Genomic DNA, 19,722 nt, shown 5'->3' with positions numbered 1-19,722 from the left:
ACTTGGAGAGCTGCGTTTTAATTTAGAAGAATGAGTGCTGGGCGGGCCGCCCTGGGTCCGCCCCCGCCCTCCCCACCTTCGGTTTCCTTCGGGCCTCGAGGGCCGGCGGGCTCCCAGGTGCGCGCCCCAGCACGACCGCCGCGCTCTGTGCGCAGGCTCCGGGGCGGCGCGGGCAGCGAGTGCGCAGGCTCCGGCCCCCACCCCACCCCTGAGGCTCGGTCCAGGCCGCCAACTTTCTTGAGGGGCCGGCTCCGGGCACGCCCCACTTCTGGAAGGGTCGGTTCCAGTGCGAGCACCTCCTGGGGAGGTAAGTCCCACTGCGCCCCCCCTTCCCGCGGCGTCGGAGCCTCCTGTGGGGTCTCGAGGCATGTGTGCGTCGGGCCCGCAGGCTCCTCGCCGGGAAGCACGCCGCCGCCCGTACCTGGAACCAGGTGTCGGGGTCGGAGCGGGTCGCGAGGCTTGCCCATGTGGGGTTCCTGCCCCTGCCCCCAGCGTGCCGCGGTCTCAGGGTCTCCTGGGGCGCCCGTGTGCCTCCAGCCCCAGGGCGGGTGACGGCCGGCGGTGATGCTGAGCTTCCCAGCCCGCGCGGCCGGGCAGAGGCCCGGGGTGACCTCGGAGGGACAGGGTTGGGCGCGAATTGCCACTTCCGGAAAGAGTAAGAACCTCTCAAGCCTCAGTTCCCGCGAGTGCAAAACGGCCCGGCCAGTGCTCCCTCTTCCTGGCCGCTGCTGGGTTCGAGCTGTCAGCGCGGGGTCAGCCCCGGAGGGGCCTCCATGCCCGCCGCGGTCTCCGGGCTGGCGCAGGCGGCACGTGTCCACGCGGTGGCGCTGCGTACCGCTCTCCGAACCGGCCCGCTTCGCCTGCCGGGCGTCCGTCGGGCACCAGGGGGCGCGCGAGGACCGAGGAGCGCGGAGGAGCCGGCCCGCGCACTCCGGAGCGCGCGCCAAGCCGTGAGCGCGCCGAGCCGTGCCGTGAGCGTGCCTGCGGGACCGGAGTCCGGCCCCTCCCTGGCTTCCTGGGAGCGCACCCCGCGCACCTGTGCGGAGGTCCTCTGTGGCTCCGTTGTCTTCTGGCCCGGTACCAGCAGGGCCCTGGAGGCCGCCGGGGGTGCGGGCGGCAGGGGACCCCCGCAGGGCGGGCGCGCTAGACTTCCGCCTCCCGGCTCCGCGGAAGACCCGGCTCCGCGGAGGACCCGCCTCCGGCGCTGGCGGCCCAGTCCGCGCGGGGTGTGCGTTTGTGCGGTGAGACGCCTGCGGCCCCCTCCTGGACCCGGCCACGGCCTTAGGCAGACGGTGCACTGTGTCCTGACAGCTCCCGGGGAGTGCCCAGCCCTGGCCCACCCCCGGCGCCCCTCACTCCCCTGCAGAGGGGACCGTGCAGCGCTCAGGACACGAACCACGGCTGCCCCAGGCTCCCAGCACAGGGACCTCTGGCCTCTGTGGGGTGGGCTCCCCGCATGGGGCTTCCGGTTGCTAAGCCCCAGTAAACCTTCAGTGTCTCCTCGAAGCGGGGAGCCGAGGGTCCCTGGGGGACAGTGTGGACCATTTGAGTTTAGGTTTTTAAAATTAGTGTTTATTTCCTAGACTAGTTTCAGATTTACCGAAACATGGGGCAGGTAGACCGGAGAGTGCCTGTGCCTACCCGGTGTCTGTCTACACCCTGTCTACCAGGTGTCTACACCCTGCCTATGGGGTGTCTACCCTGTGTTCCCTAGTATTTGCGTGGTTCATTTCTTACCATTAACGAGCCAATACTGATACATCATTATGAGCTAAGTCCATACTTTTCCACATTCCCTTAGTTTTACCTCCTGTCCTTTTTCTGCCCCAGATCCCACATAGCACTTCCTGTCCTGTCTCCTTGGCACCTCCTGTCTGTGACGGCCTCTCAGACTGGCTTGTTTTTAATGACCTTGGCAGTCTGAAGGGTCTGGGCAGGTATTTTGGAAGATGTCGCTCTGCTGGGATTTGTCCGAGGTTCATGATTAGATTGAGGCAGTGGTTTTGGGGGAGGGAGTCCACAAAGGTAAAGTGCGCTTCTCCTCTCATCTTAGGGAGGGTCCATGCTGTCTACATGACTTACAGTGCTGACCTTCACCTTGATCCCCTGGCTGAGGTCATGACTGTCTCCACTGTCCAGATACTGACTTCTGCCCCTGTCTATGCTGACTGCTTCTTTGGGAGGAAGTCACCATGCACAGCCCACACGTCAGGGCCGGCTTCAGGGGGGTATCTAATACACTGCTTGGAATTCTTCTACGTGGAAATTTTGGGGGATTTTTCTCTTCTTCCCATTTGTCTATTCAATCACTTGTGTATGCCAATGTAGACTCATGGGTATTTATTTTAGACTTACAGGTAGGAGAGAGAATGGTTTTAAGATTGGGTAAGGCTGGTGGTAGATACATGGCTTTTGTTATATGGGTCTCTGTTCTTGTCTGTGTTTGGAGTATTTCAACTGAAGTGAAAAAAATGGGGTCAGGGCCGTCTCTGGGGGCCTGAACCAAGCAGGTGGACAGTCACTGTCCCCATGGCATCCTGTGGTGGGGATGGCGGCCGCTCTGGGCGTTTGTGACCTTGTCCCTGACCTAGCTCCCTGTTGGGGGTTACGTCCAGGGCTCCTGGGGCAGAGGCCCAGCTTCCGCTGGCATCCGAAACCTTCCATATTCAGTGCTCTTGCTCAGCTGACACAGACTGAGAGCAAGTCTCAGACCTGCTGGACCAGGGCCCTGTGCTCCCAGATGGCCTCCTCCATCCGGCATGCATACTGTCTTTCACTGGCCAGCGATGGGGGCGCCATGGAAGAAAAGGTGACTTTGCAAAGTTCTGGGCTGGAGGATGCCTGTGCCCCCTGGGTCCCACGGGGATCTTCAGACACATCCACAGTTTGTGCCTGGTTTTGGGCCACGCTCACAGCCCGAGGGAGGCGTGTCTGTGGGGGCCTGCCCCCTCTCCTGAGCCCCCCCAGCGCCCCCCCCCACTTGGACTGCATCCTGCCTGTGCCTATGGATGTGGGCTCATTATCTTGTCTGTCTTGGGGAACAGTATTGGCTTGGCAGTTAATAAAGGATTTTAATTAAAGAGGGAAGAATCGTTTTGGCAAAGTAGACTTGTTCCCAAACTCAAATGACCTATCCAAGTAATAAGTTTGGTTTATTTCCATATGAGACTCTGCAGTTTTGGGGGGACTTCACTGAGCATCCTGGGGGAAGCCTTTTTTTTCTCTTTCTTCCATACTGCAAAACCCGGCAGCCCTTCCGTTCCTTGCTTCTTCGGGCTGCCCCCTCCTCCCATCCCCAGAACCCCCAGTAGGTCCAGATGTGCGCTCTCTTTCTGTGTCTCTGCTTCCCCAGGGTGTGGCCTTCCACAGGAGCTGCCTGGCCTCTGCGTGCCTTTTGTGCTGTTCAGCCCGTGCAGGCCAGTGGGTCTTTGGGAAAACTCGAGGTAATCGTAGGCTCACATGCAATTGTGAGAAACAACACGGAGGAATGCCGGTACTCTCACCCAGTTCCACATAAGGGGCATCGTGTGGTTTAACAACAGCGTATCCATACCAATATGATCCACTAACCTTGATCGGATTTCACCAGCTCTGTTTCAAAGGTGTGTCTGGACAGGTGGCACTTACCTGATTATCACAGCAGAATTCTGGTTTCCAGAGTGCGGGAGCCAGGCCAGAGCCACCCTGTGCAGCCTGGCGGGCGATTTGATTAGATGCATATCTTTCTGGGAGTGCTTGGTATTAATTATGCTTTCATGTAAATAGGTCAGTGTTTTGTCACTCCCTGTACCAACTGTCTGTGGCCACAATAACAGCACTCTGTCCCCTCACGTCCTTTCTCTGGCCCTGTCTGCGCCCTCATGTGTCTGCTACCAGCTGGGGTGTGGGGGGTCTCACATACATGGGATATGTGGGCTGGGCGGGGGCCAGCTGACCTGGCTGGTCTCTGTGGGGCCTCTCATCCCACCTCTCCCCACCTCTGCCAGCCTGGGCTTGTTCTCACGGTGGCACGGTGTCCAAGAAAGGGAGTGGGCATGTGCAGTGCCTCTGGAGCCCAGGTGAGAGCTGGAACCCTGACCTTTACTCTGCAGCTACAAAGCCAGCCCCAGTTCCAGGGGCAGAGGGAGACTCTGCCCCTCAGTGGGGCTGGCTGCAGGGATGCACTGAGTGGGGCCAGGGTGCAGGGAGGGAGAGGTGGGATCTGCACTCCTGACCTAGTGCAGCTGAGCTGCAGGGACAGTGGCTGCTGCGGTGTCCCAGGCAGTCTGGGAGGAGAGGCTGGTGTGGGGGCGTGTGCATGTGTGTGCATGTGTGTGTGCGTGCATGCATGTGTGTGGGAAGATACAAGCCCGTTTCCAACGTGTCTTATTTGTGTTCCTGTCAACAACCCTGGGATGTCTTGCGGAAGGCCAGCATCTGAGTCCAGATGGGAGCTGGGGCGGGAGCTCCGGCCCAGGGTCTGCAGTCCTCAGCAGAGTGTGTGTGGCCCAGTGTGCTGTCCAGGAGAGACCCTGAGATGCCCGCACATGACCTTGCAGAGTGTTGCTGGGAGCATGTTTAGTTCAGTCCCCACTCTGGAGTGACCGTTCTAGTGGCAGGATCCTATGAGGGGCCGTGGGTGCAGCGGGCCACAACAGGGCCCCCAGTCCCCCGCTCCTTAGATGTGGCCAAGGTCAGTGACTGGCTGGTCCCATCTACCCACTGGAGGCTCCCCACCGAGGGAGGCCTGCAGGGCATCTGGGCCTGCCCTCCTGGGAGCAGCTCCAGCTGGTGCTCACCAGGCTGAGGGGTCCCATGGGCCCCGAAGTGGAGGGGAGGTTCCCCAGCCCCCCACATTCCTGTCTGCTCCAAATCCTCTACGTTGGCTGGACCCAGTCAGATTAGACGGAGATTTCTTCTCCAGGCATGAAGCCGTGTGAACCAAGAGAATCTTTCTTCCATTAGCAGATAAAAACTGGGAACTGATTTCTTTCAGTGCTTATGGCGAAGACCTTTGACCCAGAAGCTGATTCTGTAGGGAAGGGGATAGCGATGCTACGACTTTCTCCACAAACACCAATGTCCTAAGTGTCGTGTGTCATTGTGCTGGACAGACGCCGTGGAGATGGTACCAGGTGTGTGGACCGCCCCCCAAGCCGCATCATGGGACATCCTCTCTTATGCACCAGCAGGACACAGTGATGGAGGCAGCCTGCTCATTGACAGTTTTGTGGGGAACACGTCTGGCTACCTGTGCAAACATGTGACTCATTGATTCCAAACCTAGATCGAAATAGAAATTGTGAAAAGGACACCAGATGATGGGGCAGTTGAAATCTGTGCTTTCTCACAGCCCCGGATCTCTGTGAGTAGTGTGTCCTGTTCTGTCCTCAGGCTGGAGAAGGGGCAGGGCAGTCCCACTGGGAGCTTTCCTGGCACGCCTGGCTTGCAGCGGCCCCTGTCCTCGGTGAGGTCTGGGTGGCAGAACATGAATATAAGTATCCAGTTACTGCTAAAAACACCCTCTAACTTCTACTCATTTTTTCCGGAAGGAAGCCCAGGCACTGATCAGGCATCCCAGGGCCCGCATCAGGCGGGGTCCTGGCCTCCCCTCCCCAGCTCCGAAGGCTTCGTCCCGAGTAACAACGGCGGCTTCGTCCCTGAAGCTTGCTTTCTAAGATGCGCTGCCTTTTAGTGTGGACTTCACTTAGAAATGAGACTTTGGAGCTTTATAAGTCACAGGCCTGGCTCTGAAGATTTACAGGAGTGGCTGGAAGGTGGAAATGGTGACACTTGGCTTTTATCTGGTTTCAGTTGCTCTGTGCCTAGAGGGATGTTAGATTGCGAGATATTTGCATATCAGCTCTGCTGGCCTTTCTCCGAAGTTAATCCTCTGTGTACACTCTCCCTGTATCTCCCTACCCCCATCCCAGCAGGTGTCTGCCTTTAGTGGCCGCCTCCTGGGAATCCTGAGCTGGGGAGGGAGGCCCCCTCCTTTCTCCTGGGCTCTCTGCCCACCGGAGGGTGGATGGGGTTGGGGGAGGAAGGAGCCTAGTTTGGGGGGCAGGGGGAGGTGGGTGAGGAAGGCAGGCTACCAGAAGGAGAGGAGACAACTGCCCCCCCCCCAACGGGTTCCTCCCTGGCTGGGGGAGCACAGAGAACCCCGGCGTCTCTCCAGGGGGTGGGACTGCAGGAGGGGCCAGCACTGCGGGGTGGGGGGGGGCAGAGGGAAGCGGCCCCACTGGACCACAGACACGGACATGAGGCCCACTGGGGCAGGGTGGGGATGCCCCCAATGGGGCCGTGACCGGCCCTCTCCCCTCTTCCCCCCATGTCTGGGCATCAGGCCACAGGGAGGCCCCAGGAGATTGAAAAAGAAGGCAGGAAGTGCTGTTTCTGGCATGTGTGCTCTGGGAGACTTGGCCCCATCCCTGTTGGCCGAGGCGGCTCCCACCGCATCCCCGTCTGTGAACAAGGATATGCTCAGGCTAGGCCTTCCTGCGCTGCCCTGGCGGTCAGGGCATTCTCTGCTTGGTTTGCTCTTCCGTAGGTGGGGCTGGTGGGAAGGGTGTGGTGGAGCCCCCGGGGGTCACTCACAGGGTGGCAGTGCACCAGCAGTGAGTCAGGCCATGGAAGGAGAGGCCTGCGCTGGAGGGAGGGAGGTGCCAGACTGAGTAGCAGGAGGGGAGGCAGAAGGGGGCTGGGGGCAGGGTGGGGGGTGGCTCCCGGCCGGCCAAGACAACAGCAGCATGGACATAACAGGGGCTTTGGGGTCCAGGGCGGAGGGGACAGCCGTGTGGTGCTCTGGTCCCTGAGAGCAGTTGTCAGAAGGTGTTGTTGGGTGGGGGTCCTTGTGAGGAGTGAGGGAGCCAGGGGCCTTGACTGCTGGGCAGCCCGAACCGGCTGGGGGGTGTGGGCAGGGGTGGGAGGGACTGGGCCAGCATCAGTAGCTGTTGTGCCTCCTGAGCCCAAAGGGGCTGCTTGGGCCTGCACAGTGGCATGAGGGCAGCCCATGTGGGGTCCCTAAAAATGTGTTAGGGGGATGAGCCAAAAGCTTGGGATGTGCTGAGCAAATGACACGCAGACAGGATGCTCTGGGCTGGCCGCAGGGAGCAGGGTGTCCCTGGTCGGTGACCCTGCAGCCTCCTGGGTCCCTGGGCACTGGGCCCTCCCCTGCCTTGTGCTGCCAGCCTCACCGTACCCAGCGTGTTCACAGGATGACGTGGAGCCAGGGCTTGCTCTCTTCCTGTGGCTGGGTTCCAGGCAGGCGGGCAGGCAGGGTGCAGGGGCTGCTTCCACTTCCGAGCGCCCCCGCTGCCCCCCGCAGCCAGGCTGCTCATTCTGTGCAAGGGCTCCTAGAGGCCGGCAGCCGCAGGAGGGCTGCCCGTGACCCGTGAGAGCCCAGCGCCAGCTCCCCTGCCCTGCCCGTCAGCAGGGTCCTCGGGCAGTGCCCGCGCAGCCAGGCCCCGCGAGCAGTGCTGTTCCCCTTGAAAGGATAACCACAGATGAGCGCCATATTTCAGAATTAACTCTTCCTTCAAGCGAACATCAGAAGTCCCATAATTTCATTAGGAGAAACCTAAACTCCATTTGCTTTTATTAGTCTGGAAGCTGCTCGCGGAGTGGCCTGGAGAACAGGGTAGCTCAGGAGACAGGAGACTGCTCCCCGAAGGTCATGGCTGTGACCCGCAGCCCTGCCCACAGACCAGCCTCTCCCCTCGACCGCTGGCCCCCGGGCTACCTTGGAGGCTGAGAACTGCTTTCTGTTCCCTGCCCCCCCCCCCCCCCCCGCAGTGGGATGTCATTTAAGTTAGAAGGAGGGAAGTGCGGAAGGGCCAAGGGCCGCGGGTGCACCCAGGACCCAAGGAGCTCAGCGGGTCACGGAGCAAGGGCGGCAGGATTCCACTCCCTCCAAGTATCTGAAACAGGAAGTAGACGGTGGTGTCCAGGGCAGGAAGGGATTCTGTGTTCACAGGGACAGGTTCAGTCTGGAGGATGAGACCGTCCTGGAGACAGATGGTGGGGACGCCTGCGCCGCAGGGGATGGACTTCGTGCCGCTGAGCTGTGCACTTAAAAAATGGCTGAAATGGTACGTTTTATGTTCTGTGTATTTTACCACAATTTAAAAAAATAAAAAAATTATTTTGGGGGGCCCTGGTCAGCTTTGCATTAATGAAGACCCTTGAACCCTCAGTAAGCCGGGTCGCCAGCCCCGGGTAGTAGGTCAGGCTGCTGGCCGAGTGCACGGGGATGGGGGACGCGTGTGGCAGATACATGCTGGGTGCTGGCTGTCCACGAATTTGGGCGTGACCCTTTGCCGGTTGTTTCTCCTCTCCTCCCATGGACGGGGAGGGCACCCTTGACATCTTGGCAACCGCAGAAGCTGGAGGGTGACGAAGAGACACCGAGGAACGGCTCTGAGCAGTGAGTGCGGTTGCTTCAAATGAGTATTTTTGTTCAAGTCCCAGGGCGAGGTCTCTGTAACTAGGGTGACCACGTGTCTCCGCTTGGCCGGCTCATCTCAGTTCATGCCCAGCATCATTCCTAAGACCCTCTGTCGGCTCTCCACAGCAGCTCCTCGTGTGGATGACACATAGGGCCCTCTTTTGTAGAAGAGGCCGTGCTGTGCCCAGCTCCCGTTCTGGTGGAAAGGTTTATGCGCCCAGCTGCGGGGGCTGCCATCAGCAGGCCGGAGGTCGTGCCCCTTCTTGTGGTGTCAGCCTGGAGCATCAGGCCCAGGTGCCCCTCTGCAGGCATCCCAGTGGCAGAGCTCCGTGTGGGGTGGGCTTAGGCCTTTGTGGAGACCAAACCCCCCACTGCTCCCCTACCCCAGAGGGTCCTGCTCAGAGGGACCCTAAGAAACGTCCTGCACACTAGTCTCCGAGTCAGGGTGGGCTCCCCGTGGGGTGCACTCTGAAGGCAGATGCTGGGGTGAGATTTGGGAGCAGGAAGCAAGGACCAGCCTTTGGTGGTTGGGGGAGCATCGCCTGAGCCAGGGTCCCTTCTGAGAACTTTGAGCAGCAGCGGGGAGCTGCCCTGGTGCGTGAAGGAGGCAGCGCATGGTTCTGGAGGAACATGGGGCTCATAGTGACAAGGAGGGCATGGGGGGCAGGACTAGGGGACAGTGGATGTTCGAGGACCCTTGGCAGCAACTAGAGCCCCACCCCTGCAGCAGGGACGGAGGAGGCCTCCCCTGAGCGAAGCTCAGCCTCCGCAGGGGAAGCAGAAGGACCTGTGATGCTGGACGGGGCCTCTGAAGGTCTGGGATCCTCTGGTTCTGCGGCAGAAGGGGTCTGTCCTCCCAAGGCCGGCTAGTGCTCCCCGCTCCCCTGTGCTTGAAATCAGTGCGGGCTTCTGCCCTGCAGGCCCAGGCCCCCCTCTCGGCCATAGGTCACGGCCTCTCCCCAGTTTGGGTCTGAAGGGGCCTCAGCCTGCAGGACGTGCTGGCCTGTCCAGTCAGGCGTGGGAGACTACGTGTGGGGCTTGATGTAGTTTTTGGAGTAGGGTTGTTGGGGCTCAGAGCCGACAGCCAAGAAAGAATTCTTAAGACATGTTTGGTGCAAAATGGTGATTTTATGAGAGCTCGGGGACGGGGCAGAGAGAGCTGCGGCCGCCCCGGGATTGTGAGGAGTAGCGTTATGTACTTTGGGGCCCGGGAAGTGAAGCTCAGGGACGCTCCCAAGGATTGTGTGTGCTGGAGACTCACTGGGTGCTGGGGGCCTGGCTGTTGTCAGCCGAAGTTGTTTTTCCGTCGCGCGAGGCATTAACATTAGGAGGTTGGGAGCTCGGTGTTGTACTCGGCCGCCTCAAGGACGTGTCAATGGGCTGCAGGTATAAGGACATGTAATTTTTTTTAAAGCTTTTACTTATTTATTTGAAATAGTGAGCGAGCACGACCGACTGAGCCCCCCAGGTGCCCAAGGGATGTGGTTTTGGAGTATAGGTGAGGTTTAGTGGGGTGGAGTCTGGAGGCCACGACCAAGAAAGAATTCTTGAGACGTCTTTGGTGCAAAATGGTGGTTTATTAAAACACGGGGACAGGACCCAAGGGCAGAAAGAGCTGCTGCCCGGGGTTGTGAGGGGTGGCTGATTATACATTATGGGGTTGGGGGAGGTGAGGAAAAGGGAGGTTTCAAAGGGATTTTCATATGTTAAAGAAAACTCACAGGATACCGGAGGCCTGGCCATTGTCAAGTTAAGGTGGTTTTTCCCTCCAGCAAGGCATTAGCGCAGGTATTTGGGAACTTCCTGGAGGAACATTACACTCTGCGGGCTTCCAATATCTGCCAGAGGGCTGCAGATCTGAAGGGCATTGAGTTGTTTCTACACTTCCTCCTGGAAGCTGGGTTCCTGGTAGAAACACTTCGTTCCAGTTCCAGTAGATCGCTGAGACATTTGTAAACTGAGGGAGACTCCTGTCTTGTAGGGTTGTGGTCTCTCTAGGTTAACTTTCTGTAGCTTTAGAGCAGCCAGGGGTGCCTGAGGAATGTCACATACATCCCATGGGGGGGGGGCTGTATCAGGTCTGCTTTGTCCTCAGCTGGCCTTCTGTGACCTCATCGCAAGGACATGTAATTTTGTCTCCAGTTCCGTCTGCCTGTTTCCCACCTCGGGGCTGCCCCTCAGCAGTAGCACATCAGGGTGGAAAAGGGGATTTGTGACACGGCAGCACTTCTTCAGGATACAGAGGTTGAGGGGCTGGCAGGACCCTGGGGAGTGGTGCCCCCAGAAGCTGTGGGGGAGCCCAGTGAGGGAGAAATGCTGGATGCCCCTCCCCCCCGGGTGTGTCCCTTGGGAGAGCCTGGGGTTACTGGGCACAGCCATGAGGGGCTCCAGCACCCCTGAGGAGCTCCCTGGTGGCCTCCCCCACAGGGGCTGAGGGGACCCCACACAGCAGGGGTGGGGAGTGTTGCAGAGAGGCCCAGTTCCGGCAGTGAGCGGCTGGAGGGGGGCTGCCCTGGACCCTGGAGCACTGTGTGCATGTCCATTAAAGGACCTGGCCATCCCAGGGGAGAGCCAGCAAGCTGCCGGCAGCCTGTTCACTGTCCACAACCGGGGGAGTCTGGAGGCTGGGGGCCCCCCCAGGACAGGGCACAGCCTTGGCCAAACTGCTGAGCCTGAGCCACTTTTCCCACCTGAACCCCTGACTGAGGGAGGCCTGGTGTCCTGGAGGAAGGATGGAGGTGGGGGATGCTGGCCCCTATGCGGCCCCAGCACATGCAGGTCGGGCCTGGGGGGGAAGCAGGTGCAGGTCTCCCTGACAAAGGGCTGCCACCCCCAGGATGGAGCCCTCTGAGCCTCCTCGCTGAGCTGGGAAGTTGGCCTAATGTCCCCAGCTCACCTGCTGTGTCTGGCTGAAGGCCATGTGCAATCCCTGGGGAGAGGACTGGCCCCCAGGGTGGGGGGCCAAGTGTGTCTTGTAGCCGGGGACCCCAGTAGCAGGGAGAAGACTGTGGAGGTGCCAGGGCCCAACCTGAGGGCGCGCAGACCCGGAAAGGTCTGCTGAGCTAGGAGGAGTGATCACGGGCCCCTCGGCAAGTGCGAGGAGGTTCAGCTCACCACTGCTTGCGCCTAAAGCTTTCGAAAACCCGTTCATCCGGGCGCCTGGGTGGCTCAGTTGTTAAGCATCTGCCTTCGGCTCAGGGCATGATCCCAGCCTTCTGGGATCGAGCCCCGCAACAGGCTCCTCTGCTGGGAGCCTGCTTCTTCCTCTTCCACTCCCCCTGCTTGTGTTCCCTCTCTAGCTGGCTGTCTCTCTCTTTGTCAAATAAATAAATAAAGTCTTAAAAAAACAAACAAATCCATTCATTTGCATGATTATGGCAAAATAAACCCAGCGTGATTTTCACCACCTTCTCCATGTTAACTGTCCAGTCGGCTGGTGCTCCATGTGTCCCGTTGTCGGTGGGCCCCTGCCCACAGTCTGCAGCATCCCCAGCCCCCAGAGCCCGTTTTTCCTGGGAACTAACAAATGATCCCACTTTGCTGGTGGTTAAGGATCCAGAGAACACCCGGACCTCCTGGTTTCTCCCAGTCTCTAAAATCACTGCTTTCCCCTGAGAACCCACAGACCATTCTTTACTGTCTTCCTGGGTTTTTAACATCAGAAAGCATCTTACCCTGAAGAGAGGAAGTAGCCTTTTAAGAGTTTCTTGAAAGTCAAAATAATTCCCACAGGTTATTTTTAATGCTCTTGTTATATGAATTGCACAAGAAATAGTTTCTCTCCTGTAAGCTCCCACTGCGGTGGTGTGTCTGCCCAAAAGCCAGCCTGCCCTTCCTCCCTCCCCCTCTCTCCCCTCCCCCTTTCTCCCTCCTCAGACCTCCCTCTGTCTCCCTCCCTCAGTCTCCCTACCTCCCCCTCACTCCTTAGGCCTCCCTCTCTCTCTCCTTCCCTCTCCTCCCTCAGTCCTTCCTTCCCCCTCCCTTTCCCTCCTCCATCTCCCCAACCCTCCCCTGCCCTCTTTCCCCTCCCAATCTCTGTCTTCCTACCCCCTCCCCTCCCACTTTCCTACTCCCTCCCCCATTCTTCACTCCCTCCTCTGACCTCCTTCCCTCTCCCTCTCCCATCCTCCACTCTGTTCCCCTTCCCCTCTCTCCTCTCACACTTTCCCTCTCTCCCTTCATGTCCCCTCTTCCCTTCCCTCCTCACTACCTTCCCCCTTCCCTGTTAGGTGGCTGGGGGACTTGCAGGTGTCAGGCTGATGTCACAGTAACTCTTCCAGTGTGGTCCTGTGTCTCCTGCCTGGTGCTCTGAGGGGCAGAGGGTCACTAGATGCCCACTGTGATCTTCAAGTTGGTTGGTGGGTGCTCTGCCTTCCTGTGCCCCCACAAGGCCCAGGGGCAAACCCGGGCCTCGGCAGCAACTCTCGGCTTGCCAAGTTGTCTCAGAAATGGTGGCTGCTTAAGGATCTCTGTCCAGCTGCAGGGGCCAGAAAGCCCAGTGTCGCTGGCTCAACCTGTGGTTCAGGTGATTTTCTGGACCATTGCCTCCTTCACGTTCAGGGAGGCAGTGCCCTCCGCGCCTCTGGCCACAGTGGGCAATGCACAGGGCAGGAGGCATCTGTTCCGTGAAGCTGGGTGGTCGTGGGCACAGCCTGTTGGGCAGCCTGGGGCTCCTGGCTAGTGTCCTGTGCCTTCTGACCCCCAGGCAGGCACGCATGGGGGTCCTGCCCCCACCCCACCCACAGATGAATGTGGCTGAGCACAGTGCTCCTGGCTGCCTGTCTTTCTGACCTTGGCAGCCAAGGCTATGAAACCCATTGAGAATCTGATATTATGGATTCCTTAAATGCTGTTATTTCATGTCAAAATGCTGGCCAGGGCACTTCACCACATCCTTGAAGGTCACAAAGGGTGTATGAAGCCAATTTAAAGGGTTTTTGTTCATGAACACAAACTTACGGACATTTTTCTGTTTCTTGTGGGTTTTCACTATTCAGCGGGCAATGAGATTTATCTCATGCGTTTCTTCTCATTTTCCTCCAAAGATAATTATACGTGATACACTCTGGCATGCTGAGTTCCCCTTTCTGTGTTCCTTGACTTTGAAAATGTGAAGATATTATAAATTGTGCAATAAAAAGCTGAATCTGTATCGAATGAGACAAAAAGGCTTTCTTTCTAATTGTGTGTGTTAATCTTGTACACATCTTCATTAAGGGCCTGGTATATTGGAAAGATGCATCAAAGTTGGCAAGTAAGAAAGCTTCCTTATCAAACACAGGTGAATACATTTTTCTTTGTTGACAACTGAGGGTAAGGATGCATCCAGGATGGAGCTCAGGTCTGCATGCGGGACCCTGCCTCTTCCGCATCCTTGGGCTGCACACAGACTCAGTAATAGGGCCGCGTCAGGGCTGGAGTGTTTCAGGGACTGAGCTAGGCATTTTACACACACTGGAGGCTCACAGCAAAACCGAATAGTGATGGCGACTCAGAGATTCAGAGAGGTGAGGGCAGGTACGGGGTGCATGGCAGGATTTGAGCACGTGTCTGTGAGTCTGAGCCCAAAGCCCCAACTCTTCCCCTCAACCATGGGTCTCCCTGAGTCTGTGGGGCCTGCTGGTTGGGAGCGGGGTAGGGAGAGGCAGCATGTGGGCTGACAAGAAGACAGGCTCTTTGGGTGAAATGTGTCTGTCCTGTCCTCCCAGTGGGGACTTACTCACATTCCAGGACTGTCTGTGGCCACCAGCTAGTCAGAGGGGAGTATGGCCTCACCCCAGGTCTTGGTCCATCTGGTTTCCTCGTCCAGCACCATGGACAGAGGACAGGGTGCCCTGTTGGATACAGAGACAAATGGAAAGGACAGAGGACCAAGGAATTAAAACCTTCGTCCCTAGTTAAGTTTTTAAATGTAGGCCTTTGGCTTCAGAGCTGAGAGTGAGGGATTAGGAAAACTTTTAAGCAAAAAACAAACAAAAACACTTAAGTAGCAGTTTATTGGTCTAGTCGAGGAAAGACTTATGGGAATTTATTTTCCAAAGGAACGGGGTATTTAATCAGGCACTGATAAATAGGTCTGCTCGTGTCTTAGAATTTTGAAGGGCTTTATTTTCCTCTTGCTGCTGCCATGGAGAGCGGCATTAGCTTGTTTTGTTTTCACCATTATTTTCACTCTGTTAATTAACTCAGTTAGCCAGCATTTGTAAGAGTCATCAGGAGTATTCTGTGCAGAAACCCTTTCACCTGAGGAGGAGCTTCCCTGGGAGCTGGGCAGCGTGGGATTTGCTTTGAGAGGCGGCTCTGAAGGGCCCACATGTCTGCTCTCTGCGCCTGGCCTCCAGGGGCACCCTGGGCCTGAAGACAGTCTCCGTAAGGGGCTCCCCCATGGGAGGTTGGTCTTCCTCTGGCAGGTGGGCGGGCAGAGCAGACATGGCAGGTGTTTACCAACAGGAGGAAGCTTCTAGATGGAACCTCACTGGCCTAAGAAGCTCTGGTGGAACAATAGGAGCAGACGTGGGCCTTGCTCAGCCCTGCTGCCCTTGGGGGGGACTGCTGGGGGGGGGCTGGAATGTCAGGTCCCGGTGTGTCACTCAACAGCAGCCACCTTTCTGAGGTGCAGACACCTGCCACCCCAACCAGGCAGTCCAGGTCCAACTGTGAGAAAACATAAACACTTAGCTGAGTCCTTAAGCAGTTCTGTGTGGCCAGCATTGCTAAATCTTCCCATTCCTGTAATTCTCAATCCTCACAGCAGCCCAAGAGGTACTTTTTTTTGAAAGGTGAGAAAATGGACACAGAGAATCTAAGGATATGCTCCAAGCCACATAACTTATACATCACAGACTCAGGAACAGCAAGGCTTTCAGATACCTGGCTTAACACATAATGTATATGACTGTATCTGGAATGCATTTTGGAACATTCTAGAATGTGAGTTTATTGAGTCTTTTCTGCTGTCAGGCACTGTGCCGATTTCATGAGCAAAGGCACGTGAGACCTAGTCTCCTTGGCCTTCAGGGCCCACATGGGACCAGGGAATATGTGTGTCAGCCAGGGTGCTGGGGCCACCTCGTGAAGGAGGGGGCAGCTGCTGGACATTGCCTCCTGTGCTCGAGCATTGTCTACACAAGTTCAGGCTGAAGAAGCCCTTGGCAGGGCAGGGGTTGGGTGTGCAAGCTCTGGGTTGGACGCCAGGCTGCTCATCCTGACCAGCACTGTTCTTGCTGTGTGGCCTATGTAAATTACTTGACCTCTCTGTGCTTCTGCCTTCTCATCTGTTAAAGGAGGTGGTGACAGAGGCTTGCTTTGAGGCTCAGTAAGCATGGGCACGTGGTGCTCTTAGCACAGGTCTGTAGAGAGCAAATGCTTACCTGGGCTGCTAGAACTATTTTTCATTTGCACATGGCCTTGGAAAATATATTTCCCTTTTTCTTTTCTTTCTTTCTTTTTTTTTTTTTTTTTTTTACAAAAGTTGTATATGTTCACAGTAGAAGTTCAAACACTGTGAAAGTATTTAGTAATAAAACAGAAAACCTGCTTCATGTTTTGCCCTGTGCCTTTCTAGTCTCTTCCCGACAGGGAGCCATTGTCAGCTGCTGGCAGCAACCACTCAGATGTTTTCTCCTAGCTATTTACAAATATGGACACATATATACGCTTTTATTTATGTATTCACATATTGAAACCAGTTCATGCTCACGATACTGCCGCCCTCCCCCATCCCCACCATAACAGCGTGTCCTGGACAGTTGGTGGCATTAGACACGCAGTGTCAGCGTTTGCAGATTGCGTCTCTTTGCAGCATGATTTACATCAGTTTACTTAATTTGTCCCTTATTTCATGGGTGTTTGGGCGTCTGGCCTGCAGCCCTCTCCCCCAGCTGTCAGTGAGGAGTGTTGCATCTGATGTCCTTGCACATTCGTCTTTTCGAAGGAAGATTTGGAGTCAATGAAAGAACCTACACATCTGGTGTCTGTCCTGTGGTCTGAGAACTGGCTGGTGACTGTGTTCTCCGCGTCTAGAATATTCCAGGAAGGGCAGGCTGGCCGTCTATCAGGGATGTCCTGGGGGGATTGCTGAGCCGTGGGCGCATAACTCTTTGAACACAGAAGGATTCTGGCAGTGAAATTAGGAGTCTAAGTAGACTTGTCAATGGCGAAATGAAATGGTGAGAATTATATTAAGAAAATTTTATTAAGAGAATTAAATATTAATTGACACATGGGAGTGCATCCAGGGAAAGATTTCTAGGGAGTAAAAGTCAGAACTGTGTTTTAGGCAGCACAGGGATGTTTAGCCTGAAAAGGCATGGGAACCACCATCAGTGACCACCTATTAGCAGGACATCAGAAGAAGGGAACCTTTTTTAGGTGGCTTCAGAGGGTGGACATAGGCTAATAAAGACAACATAGAGGAGGCAGATTTAGACTCAATGCAGAAGGGCCTTTGAACATGTGGATTTGTCTGCTGAAGAGCTGGGCTGGGCTTCTAAGGCAAGGTGGGGGAGTGGGTCCTCCCTCCCCTGCTGCTGACACAAGTGATAAGCAAACACTGAAACGCATAAGCACATAAACAGAAGAAGCCAGGTTCAGGAGGAAATCACCCAGGCCAGGACTGGAGAAAAGGACGTGTGTGTATGTGAGTGAAAAGAGACCAAAGGGAGGTCCAGGAAGGGGACCAGATGGAGTGGTGAGATCAAGGCTTTTCTAGCCCCAAATTCTTTTTGTAAAATCTGCTTTAACCCTACAGCCTATTGGGTCAGGCTGAGGCAATTGCAAAATCAGGCAAGAGGGAAAATGTCCACAGGAAAAGTTGCAAACAAAAATGACAAATCAGAGTAAGAAACTCACAGCCCAGGGCTGCCTGGCTGGCTCAGTCAGTGGAGCGTGTGATTCTTGATCTCGGGGTTGTGAGATCGAGCCTCACATTGGGTGTAGAAATTACTTAAAAAAATGAAATCTTGGGGCGCCTGGGTGGCGCAGTTGTTAAGCCTCTGCCTTCAGCTTGGGGCGTGATCCCAGCGTTATGGGATCAAGCCCCACATTAGGCTCCTCTGCCATGAGCCTGCTTCTTCCTCTCCCACTCCCCCTGCTTGTGTTCCCTTTCTCGCTGGCTGTCTCTATCTCAAATAAATAAAATCTTTGAAAAAAAAAGAAATCTTATAAAAAAAAAACCCCAAAAACCTCATAGCCCTGAGAAAGTGAGGAGAACCCACACAGGAAAATGCACACCCGAGGAAGTAGAAATAACACAGTCTGAAAACAACTTGGAGATGGGAGAGTTCAGATTTCTTGAGGAGACTGAAGAGGGAATGGGATTCTTGAAATGGGGACAGGAGGGTGTTCAGCCAGGACAGGTCCAGCTCCCGGGAAGCTGGCTCTGAGACAAAGGCTTTCATGCAGGGTATTTTTCTAAGGGGCTCCTGGAATGATGTCTGTAAGTGCCTGAGGGCAGGACAGAGCAAAGGGAGGTGCTGAGCACAGATGCAGCCGCAACAGAGGCCACAGAGCAGCCCACAGGGAGCTCGGGAGCCCAGATGGCCTCAGAGTTGTCTTCAGGGAGGCAGGGGACACATGTCCCCCTGGGCAGGGCAGGGCCAAGGGCCTGGCTCTGGCAGTGATTTTGACACACTGCTCATTTTGTGGACACTTTTGTAACTTCAGGGAGGTGTCCAGGAATGCAATGTCTCATTTGTTTGTTGATTAATACACTGCTTTACTGGTCCCGACGTGGTTATCAGATTTGTGCTTTCTGCAAATGTTGTTTCTGTTGTGTTAACGTAATCAAATGGCTCCCAGCTATACAACCCTTTGAAGCAGTTATTCTAACCATGAGGAAATTTTTCTAGCTAAAAAGCCATGCATGGTAATGTTCATGTATATTTCATCACTGCTTTTGTTTGAAATCATTCACATTAAAAAAAAAAAAAATAGAAGCGTGTTGCTATGAAAAGGCAAAAGAACCCGAAACCAGCCGGAGTCCCAGAAGACCGTGTGTTTCCTAGAGGGGAGTGTTCAGGTCAAGGCACCGCCCAACATCATAGATGTTGAACTGGCCTCTGGTCTCTGGCCAGCGGGCGGCCACTCCAGGCAACAGAGCCAGTGCTCAGTAGGACTCCTGCCTCTCCTCCCCTTGCCCCTTAGGATTCTGCAAAACAGGCCTCGTGCACACTCGGTGATTTTGGATTGTCTGCCAAATGCTTGCTGCTCTGCAGAGTGGCAATGCAACCCCATCCCCGTGCTATGGAAACCCTTCCTCGGAACAAGCAACTCCGAGCACCCAGTGCCAGAATTTGCGCAGGAGGCTCCCGTCCTTTACCCCCCAGGGGCCGAGCGCTTAGGTCCCTTTGCTTTTGCCAGGACTCCTGTTCCCTGACTGCACGAGGGTTACTCCGGGAGCCGTGACGTTTCCCCTAGTGGCTCAGTACAGAAAGTTTTCCCTACGGTCTCTTTTGTGTATTTCTTTCCCCAGACGTGTTGTCGGGGCAGAAATAGGACAGCAGCTCCTTGCTTGCTCACTGGTCACACCACATGTTTGCCAGCTGTACTTGCTGCCAGGGCAGCTGCAGCGAACGACCACACACCGGCGCACTGGCATCGATCCTCTCACCTTCCGGAGGCCAGAAGTCTGAAGTCAAGGTGAGGCAGGGCCGCGCCCCCTCTGGGGGCTCCAGGGGATCCTCCCTGCCTCTTCCAGCTTCGAGGGGCTACTGTGGCCCTCGGGCCCCTTGGCAGCATCAGCTCAATCTCTGCCTCCATCTCACACAGATGTCCTCTGTGTGTCTTCCGTTCTGTCTCTATAAAGGACCCTTGTCACTGGATTCAAGGACCACCCACATAATCCAGGATGATTTCCTTACCTTACATCTGTGAGGACCCTATTTCCGAATAAGGTCACAGTCCCAGGTTCTGGGCACTAGGCCAGCACACAACCCACCATGTCACCCAAGATGCATATGAAATCGTGGACCCTGAGTGGACACTCAGCGTGTGGGAGCCATCTGTGGCTTTGTGGGTGAAGGGTGGAAACGAGCTGGGCTTCAGTGCAGGCTGGAAGGTCACTCAGGCTGAGAGAGTGCTGGGTAGGAGAGGCCTGACTCTCTGAGCCAACGGAAGCCAGTGGAGGTGTTTGAGAGAGTCCATCAGCAGTGAGGACCCTAGACACCCCCAGAGGCTTGATCTGTGCCTCCTTCCCTGTTAATAGGGCCTGACTTTGGGTGTGGCAGTCGGGGCTCCCCTAAAGGTATTTGTGTGGACAGTTCCCTCCCTTCTTGTAGCATCTGGTCTCGAGTGGCTGC

General features: G+C 56.2%; 1 long non-coding RNA gene across 2 annotated transcripts in view; it reads left to right on the top strand.

Moving 5' to 3' along the window:
* The first annotated feature begins 201 nt into the window (after positions 1 to 201).
* Positions 202 to 19,722, top strand: part of LOC130543039 (uncharacterized) — a 415,403-nt gene continuing 395,882 nt past the window's right edge. For both annotated transcript variants that reach the window (XR_008958058.1, XR_008958057.1), the window contains exon 1: positions 202 to 307. This is a non-coding gene — a long non-coding RNA (uncharacterized LOC130543039). The remainder of the gene's footprint in view (positions 308 to 19,722) is intronic.

Source organism: Ursus arctos, unplaced genomic scaffold, assembly GCF_023065955.2.
Source record: "Ursus arctos isolate Adak ecotype North America unplaced genomic scaffold, UrsArc2.0 scaffold_7, whole genome shotgun sequence".
In the NCBI taxonomy this organism is placed as follows: domain Eukaryota; kingdom Metazoa; phylum Chordata; class Mammalia; order Carnivora; family Ursidae; genus Ursus; species Ursus arctos.
Note: the sequence above shows the minus strand (reverse complement) of the source record. Positions and strands in the feature narration are given on the sequence as shown.